Here is an 18094-nt window from a genome sequence, read left to right as displayed (position 1 = left end):
TTAATACCCTGGAAGTAATACAAGGAAATGTTTTTATTGTGCTACTTCTTTTGCTAGTTCTGATACTCTCAATATATACTATTACTGACATAAACTCAAGAATTCAATATTAAAGGCAGCTAATTGCTTCACAATATTGTATAGAGAAAGAAAGACCAAGTAGATCTGAACTTTCAAAAATATAAAATAGAATGTATATCAAAATTATTTTTGGAAAATTGGTATTTTTCTCTTTCTACTAGAAATAGCAAAAAGTTTTTCCACATTATTTTCCTTTCTTCTCCAATTGCATGTTTAATTAAAATGCCTTCCAACAATATGTATAGGAAAAACTCTAAGACATAGGTACATAAATGATCTCTTCCTAAGTTTGATGTTTAGTGACCAGACAAGTATGATGTTTGGACTCTGATAGGGTGAAGTCAATGAATAAAACAGATATAATTAACAAGGCTTAAGCCAAGATGACCCAGCAAAAATCTGTCATTAACTAAGCTATAAGTCTCCCTTCTTCCAAAAAGGAAAAAAATAAAACAAAAGAAAAGAAAGAAGAAAGTCCTCTTAAGCATGCAAGATTCCAGAGAACTTCCAATATTCAGCTCCAAGGCACATACAGATGAAGTGAGCCATCTGAAAAGGCTGGAGTGGTCCAAATAATAACAGCTGTCCAAAAATCAGGAGAAATATCCTATCTTCAGTGAAAAGGATGGAAACAGAGTACAGGCTTCTTAAACATGTAATGGCAAGTCCAGGAGCATGCCTGTATATAATCCAGAAATGTTAGTTATTTCAGAGGAACATTCTTAAAAATAAAAAAAATAAAAAATAAAAAATGACTCCATGCCGCAAAAAAAGGGAAGTCTACACCATAATGTTCCAAAGTGCCTTTTCCAACTACCAATAGCAATGAAGTTGATTCCAAAGAACTGGAAGAACATGAGGAAGACTTCATAGAAATAGCTCAAGCAAACAGTGAGTGTGCCTTCATGCAGTATAGCAGATATGGCAAAGACAGCCAACATGGCAGCAGACTTGAACCTCTTCAAGAAAAAAGTTCTTGTAGGCATAGTAGTATAGTCAGTCATGGACCATCATATTCCAGGTCCATAATAGTGTATGATATAAAGTTTCAACAATCCTTATAAAACATCCTGTCACCAACAGCAGAAAATCGCAGCAAAGGCATTGATCCAGCAGGGCAGAAAGACAAAAGAGCAAGGAACAGTTATCAGCACATCTGTTAAAATGGAGTTAAATACACACAGCACCAGAACATGGGCACTGAAGGCTCCTGTTTGATTTTCTGAAACAAGGTGGTACAGAGTCTTTCAAAGATGTAGTATACATAAAACAACACAAAACCTGGGCAAATACAATGGAAGTTCTGGGATTGCTGTTATGGTAGATAAGGATAGTACAAGAAGTACTATCTTACTTCTTGTACAAGAAGTACAAGTATTGGTTGACTGTGGATATTGGACCATGCTCTACTTCTTAGATGAAAGCAGTACCCAAGGAACATTCTCTCTGACAAATGAGTGAGTCTTCATTATCAAATGAATCTGTTCAAGTATAACAAAGAACTGAGAAGCTGGTAGTAGTGTATATGCTAATACAACATATGCTGGTCCAAAACCTATAATTCCAAGCTGGAAGACCATAAAAAGCAAGCCATGGACAAGACAATAGATCACTCACTGGATGAGTACTCTTGCTGTAACCATTGACCCAACATTGAAACAGAAAATAGTGAACTGAAATTATATGCAGGAATATGATACACTATGTCCAAACAACAGTAGGAAATTTACCAAAAGCATAAGACAGGAGATTAAACTTAAGTTTCAGCCTTCCTTCATCGATTTAATCTACCATGAGTGTGCTGAGGATAGAGAAAGAGGAGGGAAATAAACATGTGGTATATTGCTCTGATGTGGTCAATTTCAAAGAGCTCATTTTAAAAGAAATCTCCTTTTAATGAAAATCTTTACTTGTTCTGGAGATGCTCTGAGATTTTTAGCTCTGTGATTGTTTTTTATTTCTTCAAGAATTGAAAGAGTTGTGAGGACACATCCACCATTGTCTAATGATGCAGAATTTTCAATGAGATTGTTCACAAAATCATCAAAGTGACTCTCAACATCCTTCATAAAAAGTGGCTATTATTTCTCTGCTTCTGCTGCCAACTGCCTCTTTTTAGCTATCAACTGTTTTATTCATTTCAATCATTTCTATGTATCTCTAGGGAATACTTTGTAGAGTTTCTCCGGTATTCATCTTTCTCAGAGTTTTCACTGGACTTGAACAGCCAGTTTCTAGAAAACACCTTCTCTTTATTCACCATTGATTTGTTTTGGGAGTGGTGATTGAATTATGAGTCTTGAACTCTCCTGTGATAGATGCTTCTGAGGGAGGGTTAAGGCTAGGGTTAGTTAGTACTGGATAATCTATTTTATATAGAAAATGTTTATTATACTCCCCTATAGCCTAAAATTAGCTTATAAGTTAGTATTTTAAAATATCTTGGGACTGGGGTTGTGGCTCAGTGGTAAAGCACTTGCCTAGCATGTGTGAGGCCCTGGGTTTGAGTCTCAGTACCACATATAAATAAAATAAAGGTCCATTTAAAACTAAAATAAATATATATTTTAGAAAAATAAAATAAAATATCTTAAATGGTGGAATGGTGGGATGGATAAAAATAGAGATAAATATAAATATTTTAAAGAGAGAATTAAGAAATTAGTTTAGTATTATTCTGTGTGTGTATATATATATCCAGAGATTCAAGTTGACCTAGAGTTTGATGATGGTGTCAAAGAGCATAATATGAAGCTGAAATGGCTAAAAGGGACGCAGCCTTCTATCTCGCTTATTGTGTCCTAGACAGACCCTGCCCTTATTTTATGTTTAATTTAGCAGGGGACAGAGCCTTTTAAAGTACTTTATTTGTAGACAGTGAACAATTGTGAAGTAGATCAAGAAGTCTAATTGGAAAAAAATGGGTGATCAAGATAATTATAATGGTTGAAATCACATATTTTCAAAGTTTATTAATATGAAGAGATTGTGGATCAAACAGTAGGGTTCTGCATATCATGAAGACAACATCATAATTTTTCAAAGAAACTAGTGTGAGAGGAAAGAACATACCTAGAAACAATGAGACAATAACTAACTAAAGTTCAACTGGTTGAATAATCATTAGCTTAAATACTCTATCATATAGATAGTTATTATTGCTTAGTTTTGAAACATTAGGTGACTCTATAATTTACTGGATAATTTTATTTTCTGGCTATGTGTGTGTAAGTATATACATACACACACATACACATATATATAACACACACCTATGTATACACATACGTACACACATGTACACACACATTATATTCTCAACAAATAGATAATGTGAAGAATTTTATGTGACTTTTGGTTGCTGTACCTTTCCTCTCTTTTGTTAATATGTAAATAATATTAAAATCAACTGATGAAATTTTATAATTTTAAAGCTATTTTGAAGTTACCAAATCTAAGTATTTTAATTTCTTAGCAAGTTACTTTTAAGGGAAATAAGTAAGATTCTTACATTTAGATGAATTGGCATATTTGAATTTTTCAATTCAGGAAAGTGAAAATGACACCATGAATAACTTATATTCTGCATATCTAAATACTTATGAAACTTTGTGATGACAATGGAAAAGAAAATATAGCACTAAAAATTCATTTCATTTAGTTGAAGTAATTTTTTTTGAAATTGCAAAAATGTAATATCATATCCTAAGAAGAAAGGGAACAAATTAAATGGCTTTAGTGTTGTATAAATGCCTTTTATTTGTTTCTAAAGAGAAGAGTAAAGAAGATACAATATTAGTGTTGTGACTATTATAAATTAGAGATTTTTATTTTCAAAATAGAAAAATTTATTCTGCCTTTTTTAAATAGAGTAGTGCTTTTCTTTTTCTATACACATTCTAATTAGCACTGAAAATATTTAATTAATATGTTATGTAGCATGAGCTAAATGAGTGGAACATCTCCCCTAAAGTGCAAGTGCAGTAGGAGGTAATTAGATCTCACCATGATATTCATTGCTAATGATCCTCCACTGAGATTTGAGGTTGATAGGCATTATTTCAAGTTTTCCAATGATGGCTTAGGTATGCAGCTTTATGAATTATTCTTTAAACAAAACAGCTTTATCTGAAAATAGCAAATATATATTTCTTTCTGGCTTCAGTAAGACTTGAAGTCATAAAACCAAATTTCTAGATGGGAAGAAGGTGAAGTATAGGAAAGCTGCATTCCAATTCACACTGTAGCTCAGGACCAAAGCAGTGGGTGTACTGCTTTTCAGTAAGATGAGTGAAAGAGGGAATTCACTAAAGTTTAATACTGGACATTCAAAGTGGCTTAAGAACTCAGAAATTTTGGTACAGTAAAAGAAGTAGAAATAATATATTGGAGCCTATCCAGCTGTCTTTCTGGCACTGATTCACCACAAATGGAGGGAGAACACATTTGGTATGGAAATATCTTAGAGCAAGTAAGCTGCCTGAACTTAGCTGATCCAAGGCTGCACTGGGCACTGGTACTTCAAAATCTACTCTATATCTCACTGTAAACAGAGAGCTGAAGCATAGCCATCATTGGGTGAAGGTGCTGCAGCTATGAAAGCCAGAAGATTAGAGCAAACACAATATCCTGGCAGGTGCCTCCTGGGTGACTTAGAGAGTGCCTGGAATATGAGTGAAACAGGTGCAGAGTAGACTTCACTGAGGGATATTCAAGTCAAGGGACCAAGGGGAGTCTGACTCCTTTGTCCTTTGAGACTGGCAGCTCATGTGACCAGCCAAAGTGGGTCAGTAGTCTGCCCAGATGGAGAATATACTTGGGGAAGAAGCCCAGGAAATTTTTGCTAATGGAAAGCAGTTAGTGGACAACTGACCCCCCCTGCTCCATGACTGGAATTCTTGGGAGGCTTATGAAAATGAGACTGGCATCAGAGATCAGTTAGTGTAAAACCTTAGAACCATCTAATCTCTCCCAAGTAGACACCACTCAAAAAAGTTCCAAGTCCTTGTTAGACCTAAATCCAACCTGCTGGAACTAGCTTCGCTTCACAGAACTCTGCAGAAGCTTTACCCTGGGAGTACATTGAACTGGTCTAAGAGGACAAAACTCCAACTCCAATACTTTATAATCCATTTTGCTTCATACTAGTAAGAAGAAAAGCTGAGTTTTATGTCAAATAGCTTCAGTGTTGAACCAGTCCAACTGGAAGTTCATTCAGTAACACAAAAACAGGAAGGGTTTAACAACTCCCAACTCTTGCTCTAACACTCTTCTATGTGTTGGACAGTCACACATAGAAGGTGACCACCCAGTAGTATGCTGTTTTTAAGTCTTTTGGGTGTAGACCAAGGAGAGGGATAGGTGGGTCAAATGGTGGTTCTGTTCCTAATTTTCCAAGAAATCTCCATATTGCTTTCCACATTGGCTGCAGCAATTTGCAGTTCCACCAGCAGTGTATGAGCATGCCTTTTTCCCCACATCCTCTACAACACTTATTGTTGTTTGCATAATAGCTGCCATTCTGACTGGAGTGAGATGAAATCTTAGAGTGGTTGCCGCAGTCTGGCTGGGCACAAATCACAAGCCACTGAAGCAGAAACAAACTTTATTTCTGAACTCCACCAGCACACTCCACACACGCTCCCCAGGAATTCTCTCACGAACCAGGCACGCGGTGTTCTCTCCGGACACACACACCAACAGGAAATCCCTCCTCCGGAATTCCCTCCTACTGCACTTCCCCAACCAATGGGAACTCTCTGGGAGTCCCGCCTCCAAAGTAGCAGGCCTAGGCGGACAGCAGGGGTCTAATCTCCAATTGAATGCACATCTTAACATAATCATTATCATCTCAATGGCTTGTTGGCTTTACCTTTCAACCCAAAATGCCATGCATCATTCCTACTGGGCTATGGCTCTTAGCAAGTTGTATTGATTTGCATTTCTCTAATTTTTAGTGATTATTAACATTTTTCATATATTTATTTGATTGATTGTATATCATCTTCTGATAAGTGTCTGTTCAGGCCTTTGGCCCATTTATTGATTGGGCCATATCAATATTTTTATAGCCACACAATTCAAAATAGCTAAACAGTGGAACCAACCTAAATGCACTTCAATAGATGAATGGATTAAAAAATATATATCATATATACACAATGGAATATTACTCAGCAATAAAAAGAATAAAATTATGGCATTTGCAGGTAAATTGATGGAGTTAGAGAAGATAATGTTAAGTGAAACCAAATGCTGATTGTTTTCTTTGATATAAGGAGGCTGATTCATAGTGGGATAGGAAGAGGGAGCATGGTAGGAATAGACAAACTCTAGATAGGGCAGAGGGGTTGGAGGGAGAAGAAGGGGTATGGGGTTATAAATGATGATCATTATTATTCAAAATACAGGTATGAAGACATAAATTGGTGTGAACATACTTTGTATACTGCCAGAGATATGAAAAATTGTGCTCTATATGTGTAATAAGAATTGTAATGCATTCTGCTGTCATATATAAATTTAAAAAAGCAAAGAAAAGAAAGTGACCACCCAGTCTGGTCAACTATTTTGACCACATCATTGAATACAGTTCCTTTACTTTTCATAAGGAATTCTATTTTTTTTCCTTAACTAAATATATTTTTACTATTTTTCAGAACTAATTGACTTATATTACTCCTGCTCTCACCATTAATGCTGATGCAGTCATTAATGTTGTGGATGAAATAGTTGACACCTGCTGTTCACTTCAAAGCTAGATGTAGTTCATGGTTATTGTTTTCACCTTTGATAATCAGTAAACCCATTCCTGATTTTTAGTGGTAATTAATTTTGGAAAAAAAAACTGAGTATTTACTTTAATACTGTGTGTTGTTTGCAATGGTTTTTACTATTATTTATTTCACCCTATTCTAAGAAGTGATGGGAAACTCTGGGGACACTAAGTTTATAGGTTAGAGACTGCTGCTGAACTAAACCCTAACAACAGGCAGCATGTCTTGCCCCTCATACAAATTAATGACACTTCATCTTCAGTTACACATTAATACAAAGAATAGAAGAGACAAAAACAAAACTATCAGGCCATGTAATTCCCAGCCCATTCAATTTTGGGTAATGATTAATATACTAGACAATATATAAACACCTGTTATCAAACTCCTGATCTAGTTCACAGGTACTGCTGTTAAATGCAGACCCCACCATTTATAAATAGGTGCCAAATAGTATTATAAATGTCAAAGTAGACAATGACATTTAAGAAATTGGAACACTTCAATATCAAGAGTAGAGATCTTGCTGCCAAGAAATATGTATCAACCAAGCAACAGTAAATGTCACTCCATACACAATCTATTCCATTTGAGTCCTGACATTATTCCAACTCAAAGAAGTGAGGAAACAAAAGCCCCAACCCAAAACCAAAGACCCAATGAGGAAGAGTCAGAGAGGATCTCATGTCCCAACTCATGGCATCTATTCACATATCAAAAACAGAGAGAAGTCCCAGAAAAAATAAGATAGTTACACACAAAAGGACATGTGTAAAAAAGAAGTAGGGGAATCCATCTCAACTGATGCACAAGTTCAAGTCCTCTGAAAACACAAGGAACAGACAAACAAATCTCCTTCCTAAATCTACAATCCCCCAACAAAAGATTCCACTGATAGTGAGGTAGACAAAATCCCAGAGAAGAATTACAAAATCTGATTATTAAAATGTTCAATGAACCAAAAGAAGATCTAAGGAAGAAATTAAGAGGTAAATTACAGGAGATGAAAGACCACTTTCTATGTCTAACATAGAAAATTTTTTAAAAAGAATATTAAAAGTTTCAGGAGAAAAACAGGAGGCCACAAGAAGAGGCAAACCAATAAGGCTCACTTTTGACTTCTCAGTTCACACCCTAAAATCAAGGAGGGCCTGGAATGAGATATTTCAAGTCCTAAAAGAAAACAACTGCCAGCCAAAGGTTACTAAGGTCAGATTCATATTCAAGGGGTAAGAAATTAAAGCTTACCTTGAAAAGAATAAACTAAAAGGAAAGAAAGAAAGAAAGAAAGAAAGAAAGAAAGAAAGAAAGAAAGAAAGAAAGAAAGAAAGAAAGAGAAAATCATGAGCACAAAACAGCACTGCAATGAATACTCAAAGATAAAATGCATGCACACAAAGGAACTAAAAACAAATCCTAAAACTTCCAAACAGAGGAAATTCAACATAAGAAAACCCCACTCAATTAGAATTGAGACAGGATGACACACAGCAAAAGACCCAAATGGCAAGAAACCATAAATAACTATCCATCCTAAAGCTGAATACTAATGGTCTCAACTCTCTAAGTAAAAGACACTGGTTAACATAATGGAACAAAAATCAACAGCCAACTATATGCTGTGTAGAAGAGACTCATAGGAAAAGATATCCACAAGCTGAAGGTAAAAGGATGAAAAAAAAATCCATGCATACAAACTCCTAAAAGAAAGAGGAATAGCTATTCTCATGTCTGACAAAGCAGATTTTAAGCAAATATTATTGAGAATTAATTCTAATAAAGGGAAATGATTCAACAAGAAATATAACAATAAAAAACATTTATTCCTCAAATTTCAACATACATGATTATTAAAAATATTCTTTATGACATTAAATCCCAGATAGATCCTAACACAATAATACTGAGTGGTTTCAACACACCCTTATTACCTGTAGATAGTTCATCAAAACATAAAATCAATAAAAAATATCTCCAACCTAAATAGCACTGTAAGTCAATTGTACCTAACAGATGCATGTAGACAAATATTCTACCCCATAACAGCTGAATGTACCTTCCTCTCATTTCCACATGAAACTTTTCTCAAATCATATTCTAGCCACAAAGCAAATCTTAGCAAATACAAGCCAATTGATCTAATCTCATCTATCCAATCAGATCATGATGAAATAAAGTTATAAATCAGAAAAAAATAATAGAATCCACATAAACACTTAGAGATAGGACAATATTTTCTTAAATGAAGAATATGTCTAATAAGAAATGAAAATGGTAAACAAGAAATCCTTAGAAATGAACAAGAACAGAGATGCAACATAAAATCTCTGTGACATGGGGCTAGAGATGTGGCTCAAGCGGTAATGTGCTCCCCTGGCATGCGTGGGGCACTGTGTTTGATCCTTAGCACCACATAAAAATAAAGATGTTGTGTCCACCGAAAACTAAAAAATAAATATTAAAAAAATTTTCTCTCTCTTAAAAAAATCTCTGTGACAGTTTTAAAAGCAGTTCTAAGAGAAAAAAATATATAGCACTTAGTGCTTACCTTAAAAAGTTAGAGAGATCTCAAATAAATAAGCTTATGCTCCATCTCAAGGTCTTAGAAAAAGAAGAACAAATTAAACCAAAACTAGTGGAAGACAGATAATCACTGGACACAACAGAACATGCATGTAATACCAGTAGCTTGGGAAGCTGAGACAGGAGAACTGAAAGTTCAAAGCCAGCCTCAGGAACAGCCATGTGCTTAGCAACTCAGTGAGATCCTGTTTCTAAATAAAATACAAAATAGGGCTGGGAATGTGGCTCAGTGGTCAAGTACCCTGATTTCAATCCCTGGTTCCAAAAAAAAAAAAAAAAAAAGACCAGAGCAAAATTCAATGAAATTAAGAATTAAAAAAAAAAATACACAAGATCAATGTAATGAAAAATTGTTTTTTGGAATGATAAATAAAATTGACAATCTTTAGCCAAACTATGCAAAAGAGAGAAAAGACCCAAACCAATAAGATCGGAGATGAAAAGGAAGATATCATCACAGATCCTTCTGAAATTCAGAGAATTATCAGAACTTATTTTGAAAGTTTATACTCCAATGTACTGGAAACCCTGGAAGACAAATTGATATATTTCTAGACACATATGGCCTGCCCCAAATTGAATCAGAAAGATATAGAAAACCAAAACAAATCAATATCAAATAATGAATTGAAACAGAAATTAAGAATTTTTTTTTAAAAAAAGAAAAGACAAAAAGAGAAAGAAAGCCATCTGGATTTTCAGATGAATTCTACCAGACTTTTACAGAAGAATTTAAACCTGTCTTTCCCAAAATATTACATAAAGTTGAAAGGAATGGAATACTCCCAAATAAAGTCCCTGAAGCCATTACAATCCTAATTCACAACCAGACAAATATGCATCAAGGAAAGAAAACTTTAGACAGTATATTTGATAAGCATAAGGTTCTTAATCTAAAGCATTTAAATATTTAGTGTTTTAATGTTATGCTATCTCTAATAAAATTATGCAAAAACAGCACACAAAAACAAAGCAAACAGAGACATTACTTTGTTAATTAATATAAATGAAAATAGTTTTGAAGGGTTAACACAGGTAGTAGTTCTGTGTTTGGGATTAGAGTCTCTGATGACTTCATGACTGTGGCATGCTTAGTGGCTCCTAGGAAAGTTTCTATGCAAAAACACAGAATGCCCAGATGCTAGGAAATCTTCTGTGCAAAGATACAGAATGTCTAGCTGCTGTAGCAATGCCCTGCATGAGGAGGGGCTGTATTAGATTCTTATCAACCTCAACCTTGATCTCAGACACTCAGCTCCTGGGAATAAAGAAACTCTCTTGTTAGACAACCACAATGTTTCACTGAGCCTAAACCTGTCCACATAACAGGAACTTTACACAATGGACTTTCCTGAGAATTACACAAAGCTCCTAACATTGCACATTGCAACTTAGTATGTAACTGAGGAATAAGCTGCATAATGTTGCTAAGTCTGTAACCTGCCTAGTAATACAATGAACAATATGTGCTAATAATGCCCAAGAAAGTAACCTATTGATATAAATAACACTAGCAGCTCAGGAGAGCAGAGATTTTTTTTTTTTTTTTTTTGCTTTACCTCTGCACCTTGCTTCTGTCTACTTTTGCTTTCCTTAACACAATTTAAACTTGTGCAGTCAGTGATTTTCCAGACACATATTACTTTTAAAATCTTTGTTTCATTTGTGGGACAATTTAAAATGAAATACTGCTCTGATTATTTACCTTGTTTTTAACATATGTAACATGTTTGTTTTAGAGGATAAATATATTTTTTTCTATAAATTAGTCTATATTTATTATTTTTTTCAACCGTTATAAAGTTTTTAGAATTTTTTTAGAAAATGAAATTAAATACTTAACTCAAAAATAATTTCTATTGTTATTATCTATTTTTTTAATTTTTCTGGTATTTTTCTACATGATGTGAATATTTAATAACATTATAAATCATATCTTTTCCAATTCCTTTAAATTAGAAAGCATTCCAATGAAATATATAATTTTACACAAGCTTTAATTCTACCAGCAGGAATTCCTCAAGGTTAATTTACTTTCAATTTAAGATTATTTGTGTTCTTTTTTCTTTTCTTTCTTTCTTTATTTTTTGTTTTGTTTTGTTTTGTTTTCTTCCTCACTTGCTCCCAATTTCCTTGCTCCATCTTGCTCTATGATTATTCCTTCTGATTCAATCACCAATACCCACTTCCCAATTTTGAACTGTTTGGCTGACTCATATCTCATTTGAAATTCATCATATCACACTGAACAAGAGTTCAAATCTAGTTTTGCATGAAAGGAGCAGCTATACATTCATTAGTATTTATTGTCAGAAACAAATTGATAGTTTTAAACCAATGTACATTCTTCATTGCACATAAGATTCCTGAATCCATGTTCAAAAAAAAAAATAAAAAGAAGAAGAAGAAAAATCATTTTTCAAAGTCATGAAGACTCTAGATTTGACAGAGGCTGAATTCTTATTTTCTGATCATTCTTCTCTGCTCTACTATGTAGTATATGCTTTGGTTAGTTGCTCTTTCCAAACCACAGCCACAGAAGAGTAATTCCTAATCATCTTGAGGATCCCAAAGTGACAGACTTAAAAAATTAGTAGTAGCAGTGTTATCAATCTTAGATGCCAAATAATGATTGCTTTGAGGCATAGCAGCTCTCACTGCTTATGACACATGAATAATTGTACCATGTTAAGTGAAGCTACAAACATTAAGGAGAAAAGTAACAATGAAAGCCGCAAAATTTTCACATATGATTTGTGGAAGATTTAAATGAACTGAATGTATTTCAAAAGCAATAGCAAATATAAGAGGCTATTGTAAAAATAGTACAGAGTGCACTAATATTTGTGTGTTTACCGAATGTGATATTTATATCCATTAAATTAAAATTAAAAACTAAAATTAAATTATGAATAATGATTTTTGAAGTATAATTTATGATCCCCAAACATACAGATTATTCTTTAACAAAATAATGTGACTTCCAATGTTCCCAGAAGGAACAATTTCCATTTAACAAACATTTTTGGCTATCCTCAATTTTGGAAAATTTAATTTGCAAAACTTAATGACTATTTAACCAATTTACATCAATGTAATCATCTCTTTAACTTCTTCCAACTATTGTTTGGTTTCAATATTAGGAAAGAAAGAATACTTAAGAATCTTTAATGAGAATACACTACATTATTCATAAATCACTTCTCCTTTAATGTCAGGCAAGAGAATAAGAATTTCAAAGAAAACTTGAATGGATACAAAAGTAAATAAAACATAATCTGGGTATTGAATTCCTTAGAAGTAAATTGAATTATATTAATCACTAATACATCTTATTTATGTGGATTCTTGAATCCTTATAAAATCAAGGAAGAATATTCCTTACTTCAAAATAAAGCTGATTTTTTTTTTAATTATATAGAATTTGGGGCTGGGGTTGTGGCTCAGTTGTAGAGCACTTGCTTAGCATATGTGAGGTACTGGGTTCGATTCTCAGCACCACATATAAATAAAATAAAGGTACAATGACAGCTAAAAAATTTAAAAATTATGTAGAATTTTATTTTCAAGTTTAAAAAAAATTATTTAGAAATTGCCAATTCTCTGTATTAGCAGTAAATTATATACCTAAAAATTATAGAAAATATTTTGCCAAATACCCATTGCAACATTTTTATTCAATTTTGCACAATAACTATGAAAGTACTTTGTAAGTATGGTCTCCATCACGAAGGACAAAAATGAATCTCACGGATCAATTCAGCTTGCCCCAATTCTAATAGTTAGTGATAATTGAGGGAATCAAATCCAAACCACTTACCTTAAGGTTCAATGTGATTTTCACAATTTATATATTGTAGTACAATATATAAAAGTAAATGTATGTGTTATTTAACTCATTTGAAACTCTCCATGCAAATGTATATACATATCAAAATGTCATGTTGTACACACAATAAATATATACATTATTTGTTAATTAAAAATAAATAACCCAGCATGGTAATTCCAATGGCTTGAGAGGCTGAGGCAGGGGGATTATGAGTTAAAATCGAACCTCAGCAACTTAGACTCTAGGCAAATTAGTGAGACTCTGTCTCTAAATAAAATATAAAAAGGACTGGGCATGTGGCTCAATGGATAAGTGTCCCTGGGTTTAATCCCTGGTCCAAATAAATAAATAAATAAATGCTGTAAAATAAAAGAGAACTAGTTAAAATTACTGAAAGAGGAAAATGCTGAAAAGTCACACACACACACACACACAAAATAGATAAATATTTTTAAAGAAAATTCTATGCTTTTTAATGTTTAAGTTAATTATCTTTCATGCCAGAATTCATAAGTGAAATATGACATTTCCAAGTTATGGAAATTTTGTTAGACTTTTAAAGGATTTTGAATAAATCAAGTCCGTTCACTGTATCTCCAGACACTCATGAGGTTCAAATATTTCTATAAATGATGTTAAATGATTTAATTTTGATATCTATATCGCATGGCTGAATAGTAAGTAAGTGTATTGATTTAAAGTCTTTAAAACCAGTTTTTAATTACAAATTTACAGTTTATTATAAAATCTTATTTTCTCATTTTTAGCATAACAATAAGTTAATTGAAATTTGTAGGACATTTTAAGGTTATGATTCTCTCATGAATTACATTCAAATATTTTTAAATTCAAACTCTCCTTATAAAGTAAAAACTATTTATATAATTTTGATATTTTCTATTCCCCAATATTCTTTGTACATTTGATTGTGAAGTTTTTAGAAAAATCTTTTAAAATTATTTTTATCTTTAAAAAGTGATAAGTGGGCCACACGTAAAGTAGTAATTGTTTCAATAAAATATGTATTTCATGAAATTGATTATACTTTTGAGAGAACATAAAACCATAGGTAAAGTGTCAATTATGGCAGAAAAGTTTTTGCTAAAATGATAAAGTATTTTTTAATATTAACTTTAAAAATTAAAAAAAATCAAATAATTTATATAGGAAAATCCATATTTTCCCTCATGTAATTTATCCTGCTCTTGGCAAAAGTAAAATAGTTTCTTAGTTGTAGTTGGACACAATACCTTTATTTTACTTATCTTTACTTGGTGCTAAGGATTGAACCCAAGGCCTCATACATGTGAGATGAGCACTCTACCACTAAGTCATAGCCTCAGCCCCAAGCTCATTTTTATATCATTTTAAAAGATATTGATTAAGCAAAACCATTATTGCATTTATCAAATAATGAAGAACTCACTGGATTATTTGTACCTCAAGATCTTAATTGAATTTTTGAGATGAAACTTGTACTTAATTTAGATTGTTAGGATAATTAATTTCCTCACAAAGCAGCATATTCTTTAATTGTTTCCCAAATGTTAGATGATTGATATATTTAATGAAGAACTAACAAGGTTTTTATAATTCATTCTATTAATCCTATTTCTAACAGTGCAATGCCTATCATAAAATAAGTCTCATGAACACTCAAATTGATTAAAAATAAAAGTGAATATCTACAATAATTTTATAAAACATAAATATACATTAGTAGCCATTTCATTAATTATTTATATAAATCAATTGATTTTTTTATTAAAATTGAAAACATTATGCATATCACCAGAAGAATTGATATCGCTTTATCATAATTCCTGATACTTGGTAATTGTTCATTTACCAATTCATAGGTCCTCAAAATCATCCACATTTTGAGAATGAACCCAAAATTAACAGCAACAGAAAGTTATATGGAAAGAAAAGATGTTCAAATATTGCCCAAAGGATTCCCCTTCACCCTTGTCATTGTTCACTGTTGCTTAAATTCCAGGACTAATCAAGTTAGTTGTTAATTAGTAGAGTGTTCCAACGGAGATGGAAAGAATTTCTTCCTGAGAGATAAAATAATTTCAAACATTTGCGCCTTGTTGGACATAATCAGTTTTATATTTTACCTAAAATCTTACCTTATTATCTGTACTAACTTGCATATAGCTTTGCAATTTTTATTTGAATTAGTCACATTGGTTCCCTAATTATTCATTTAATAAATCTTTGGTCGACAGGGATTTTATTTACCAGAGAATATACTTTAAAATTGTTTTCATCTGGGCTTACTGGTACAAGCTTGTAATCTCAGTGGCTGGGGAGGCTGAGGCAGGAGGATCATGAGTTCAATGCCAGTCTCAGCAAATGTGAGGCGGTAAGCAACTCAGTGAGACCTTGTCTCTAACTGAAATACAAACTAGGGCTGGGGATGTGGCTCAGTGGCAAATGCCCTTGAAAGTTCAATCCCCAGAACCTATATTTATTTATTTATTTCAGTGTATCCTAATATTTATTTAAAGCAATGCCACCCAATATATCAGTCATGCTTGTCTGTATTTATTCTGATGTGTTCACCAGAAAGTGGTTTGTCACTTGTAGGGGTTTTGGGTTTGGAATTCAGGTCTCTGATAAATTTCATGATTGTGGCATGCCAGGAAATTTCTGTGCAAAGGCACAGAATGCCTGACTGCTGGAAAACTTCTATGGAAACACAGAAGGATGCCCGGCTGCTGTAGCAACGTCCTTCACAAGGAAGATATGTATTAGTCTTATCAGCTTTGACATTCATCTCAGGCACACAGCTCCTGGGAATATAGAAACTCTCTTGTTAGAAAACCACAGTGTTTCACTGAACCTAAATCTGACCACATAATGGTAACTTTATACAAGGGAATTTCTGGAGAGCTTTATAAAACTCCTAACATCCTTTATTGTAACTTTAGAATGTAACTGCAGAATAAGCAACCTTACTGATACTCTAAACAATAATGTAGTTATGGTACTAATGACCTAATGTAACCTATTGGTATAAATAAACATGGCTGCTTGCACAACCAACCACTTTCATTCCTGCCTCTGCATCTTGTCTCTGTCTCCTTTTAGTTTTCTAACAGTCAGTATCACAAATTTTAGTTCTATACATATAGATGTTAGATATATAATATGTAGTATATTAGATATATATTATATATTATATTTATATTGTATAAATATAAAAATGAATTTTATGTTATATAAAAAATTAGTACTTCATTTTAAATAATTGTTCCTTGTTTTTTTATTTGAGTTGAAGTTTTATTTTCATGTAATCAAACTGCAGAAAAAAAATTTCTGAATATCCCAATTTAATTAATGTTCTCCTTCTCGAATATGTAACATTTTTTTCTCTTGTATTTTATCTTTAAATATGTGTATTTAAAATGTAAATTCTTGTAAGCCCATATATAAAAAAAAACTATTAACCTTTTTTATTCTTGAAAGCTAAAGGGGAACTAGATGTAACTTCATTCTTATACTTTAAGACATATGATATATTTCTGAATGTATTACTCTTTTCTATCTAAATGAACATGTTGTAAAAAAATTAATATTTTTCATATAGTCCACACCTCTTAGATATTTTGTGTGTGTGTGTGTGTGTGTGTGTGTGTGTGTGCATGTGACTGTAAAACTATTTCTTCTGAAATAGAATGCAGCATTATGTTGCCAAGAGTAACAAAGATTTACTGGACATTACCCTTATAATCACTGATTTAGTTTCTTTCAGGTAAGTGTCTATGCCTATAAATTTCATTCATAAGATAAAAACACTTCAAAAAATATAGGTAATAATGTGCCATTATTATCAGAAATAAATATTTATATGTCCTTGATTTAAGTTGTCTCCAGTAGATGGAAATTAAATTGAATAAAAGCCAAAAATAATTATTAATTTTCTAAATTAAATACAGCATCTTCCATCAAACTGACTAGTCCATCAACCAAAAAGATTGACAGCTAAAACACCCAATATAATTTTAATTTCTTTAACTAATCTTTTTAAAACTAGAACACAAAACAGATTAATTATATTATTTTTTCAAATTAACCCGAAAGTAAAAGTGGGTAAAATTAGCCCATAATACTTGATTTATATAAGTTAATATTTGATTTGGGCCCTTGATATTTAAAAATTTTAGGATTTATTCTAGACATAATAAAGTGAATAATTTGCATTAGAAAAGATCAAATTCCAGACCAGATCAATGAAAGCATAGAATGAAGCTTAAAGATAAATTAAAAGGTAAACATGTCAAACAAATAGGATTTAGTAGAATAAAAATTTTATTTCAATTAAGGAAAATATTTTTTTTGAACAATACAGATTACTAGCAACTTCCTAATCAGTTGGAAGAGAGAAATATTTTAGGAATAGTATCTGCATTACTCAGAATTCTATTGATATTTAAGAAAAAATTTAGCTGAGGATATTTTTAAGATTCTTTATTTCTTAAGTCAGAAAATAATTTGAATATAAATATATAAATAAAGACTAAATTTGATTGAATAGTACTCTATTGAATTTTCAAATATACAGCAACACTGAATCAAGTCAAAATTCTTTCATGATTTCAATCATAAAAATCAGTGTTTAGAAAAATTTATATAAAAAATTACCTACAAAATTTCTGAATATCATATTAAAATTTAATATTCTAATAGTCACATTATATTAAATATTTATTATTAATATTTAATTTCACTTTATAAACATATTGCCTTTAAAAAACAATTAGGAAGAAATTATTTTCCAAATTACTATAAATGACAATTATAATAATAAAAA

The 18094-nt window shown here is 32.1% G+C and overlaps 1 pseudogene; it reads right to left on the bottom strand.

Moving 5' to 3' along the window:
- Nucleotides 1-694: 694 nt before the first annotated feature.
- Nucleotides 695-2344, bottom strand: LOC101973545 (sterol O-acyltransferase 1 pseudogene; annotated as a pseudogene).
- Between the last annotated feature and the right edge of the window lie 15750 nt (nucleotides 2345-18094).

Source organism: Ictidomys tridecemlineatus, chromosome 9, assembly GCF_052094955.1.
Source record: "Ictidomys tridecemlineatus isolate mIctTri1 chromosome 9, mIctTri1.hap1, whole genome shotgun sequence".
Lineage (NCBI taxonomy): Eukaryota > Metazoa > Chordata > Mammalia > Rodentia > Sciuridae > Ictidomys > Ictidomys tridecemlineatus.
This window is presented reverse-complemented; position numbering and strand designations above follow the sequence as displayed.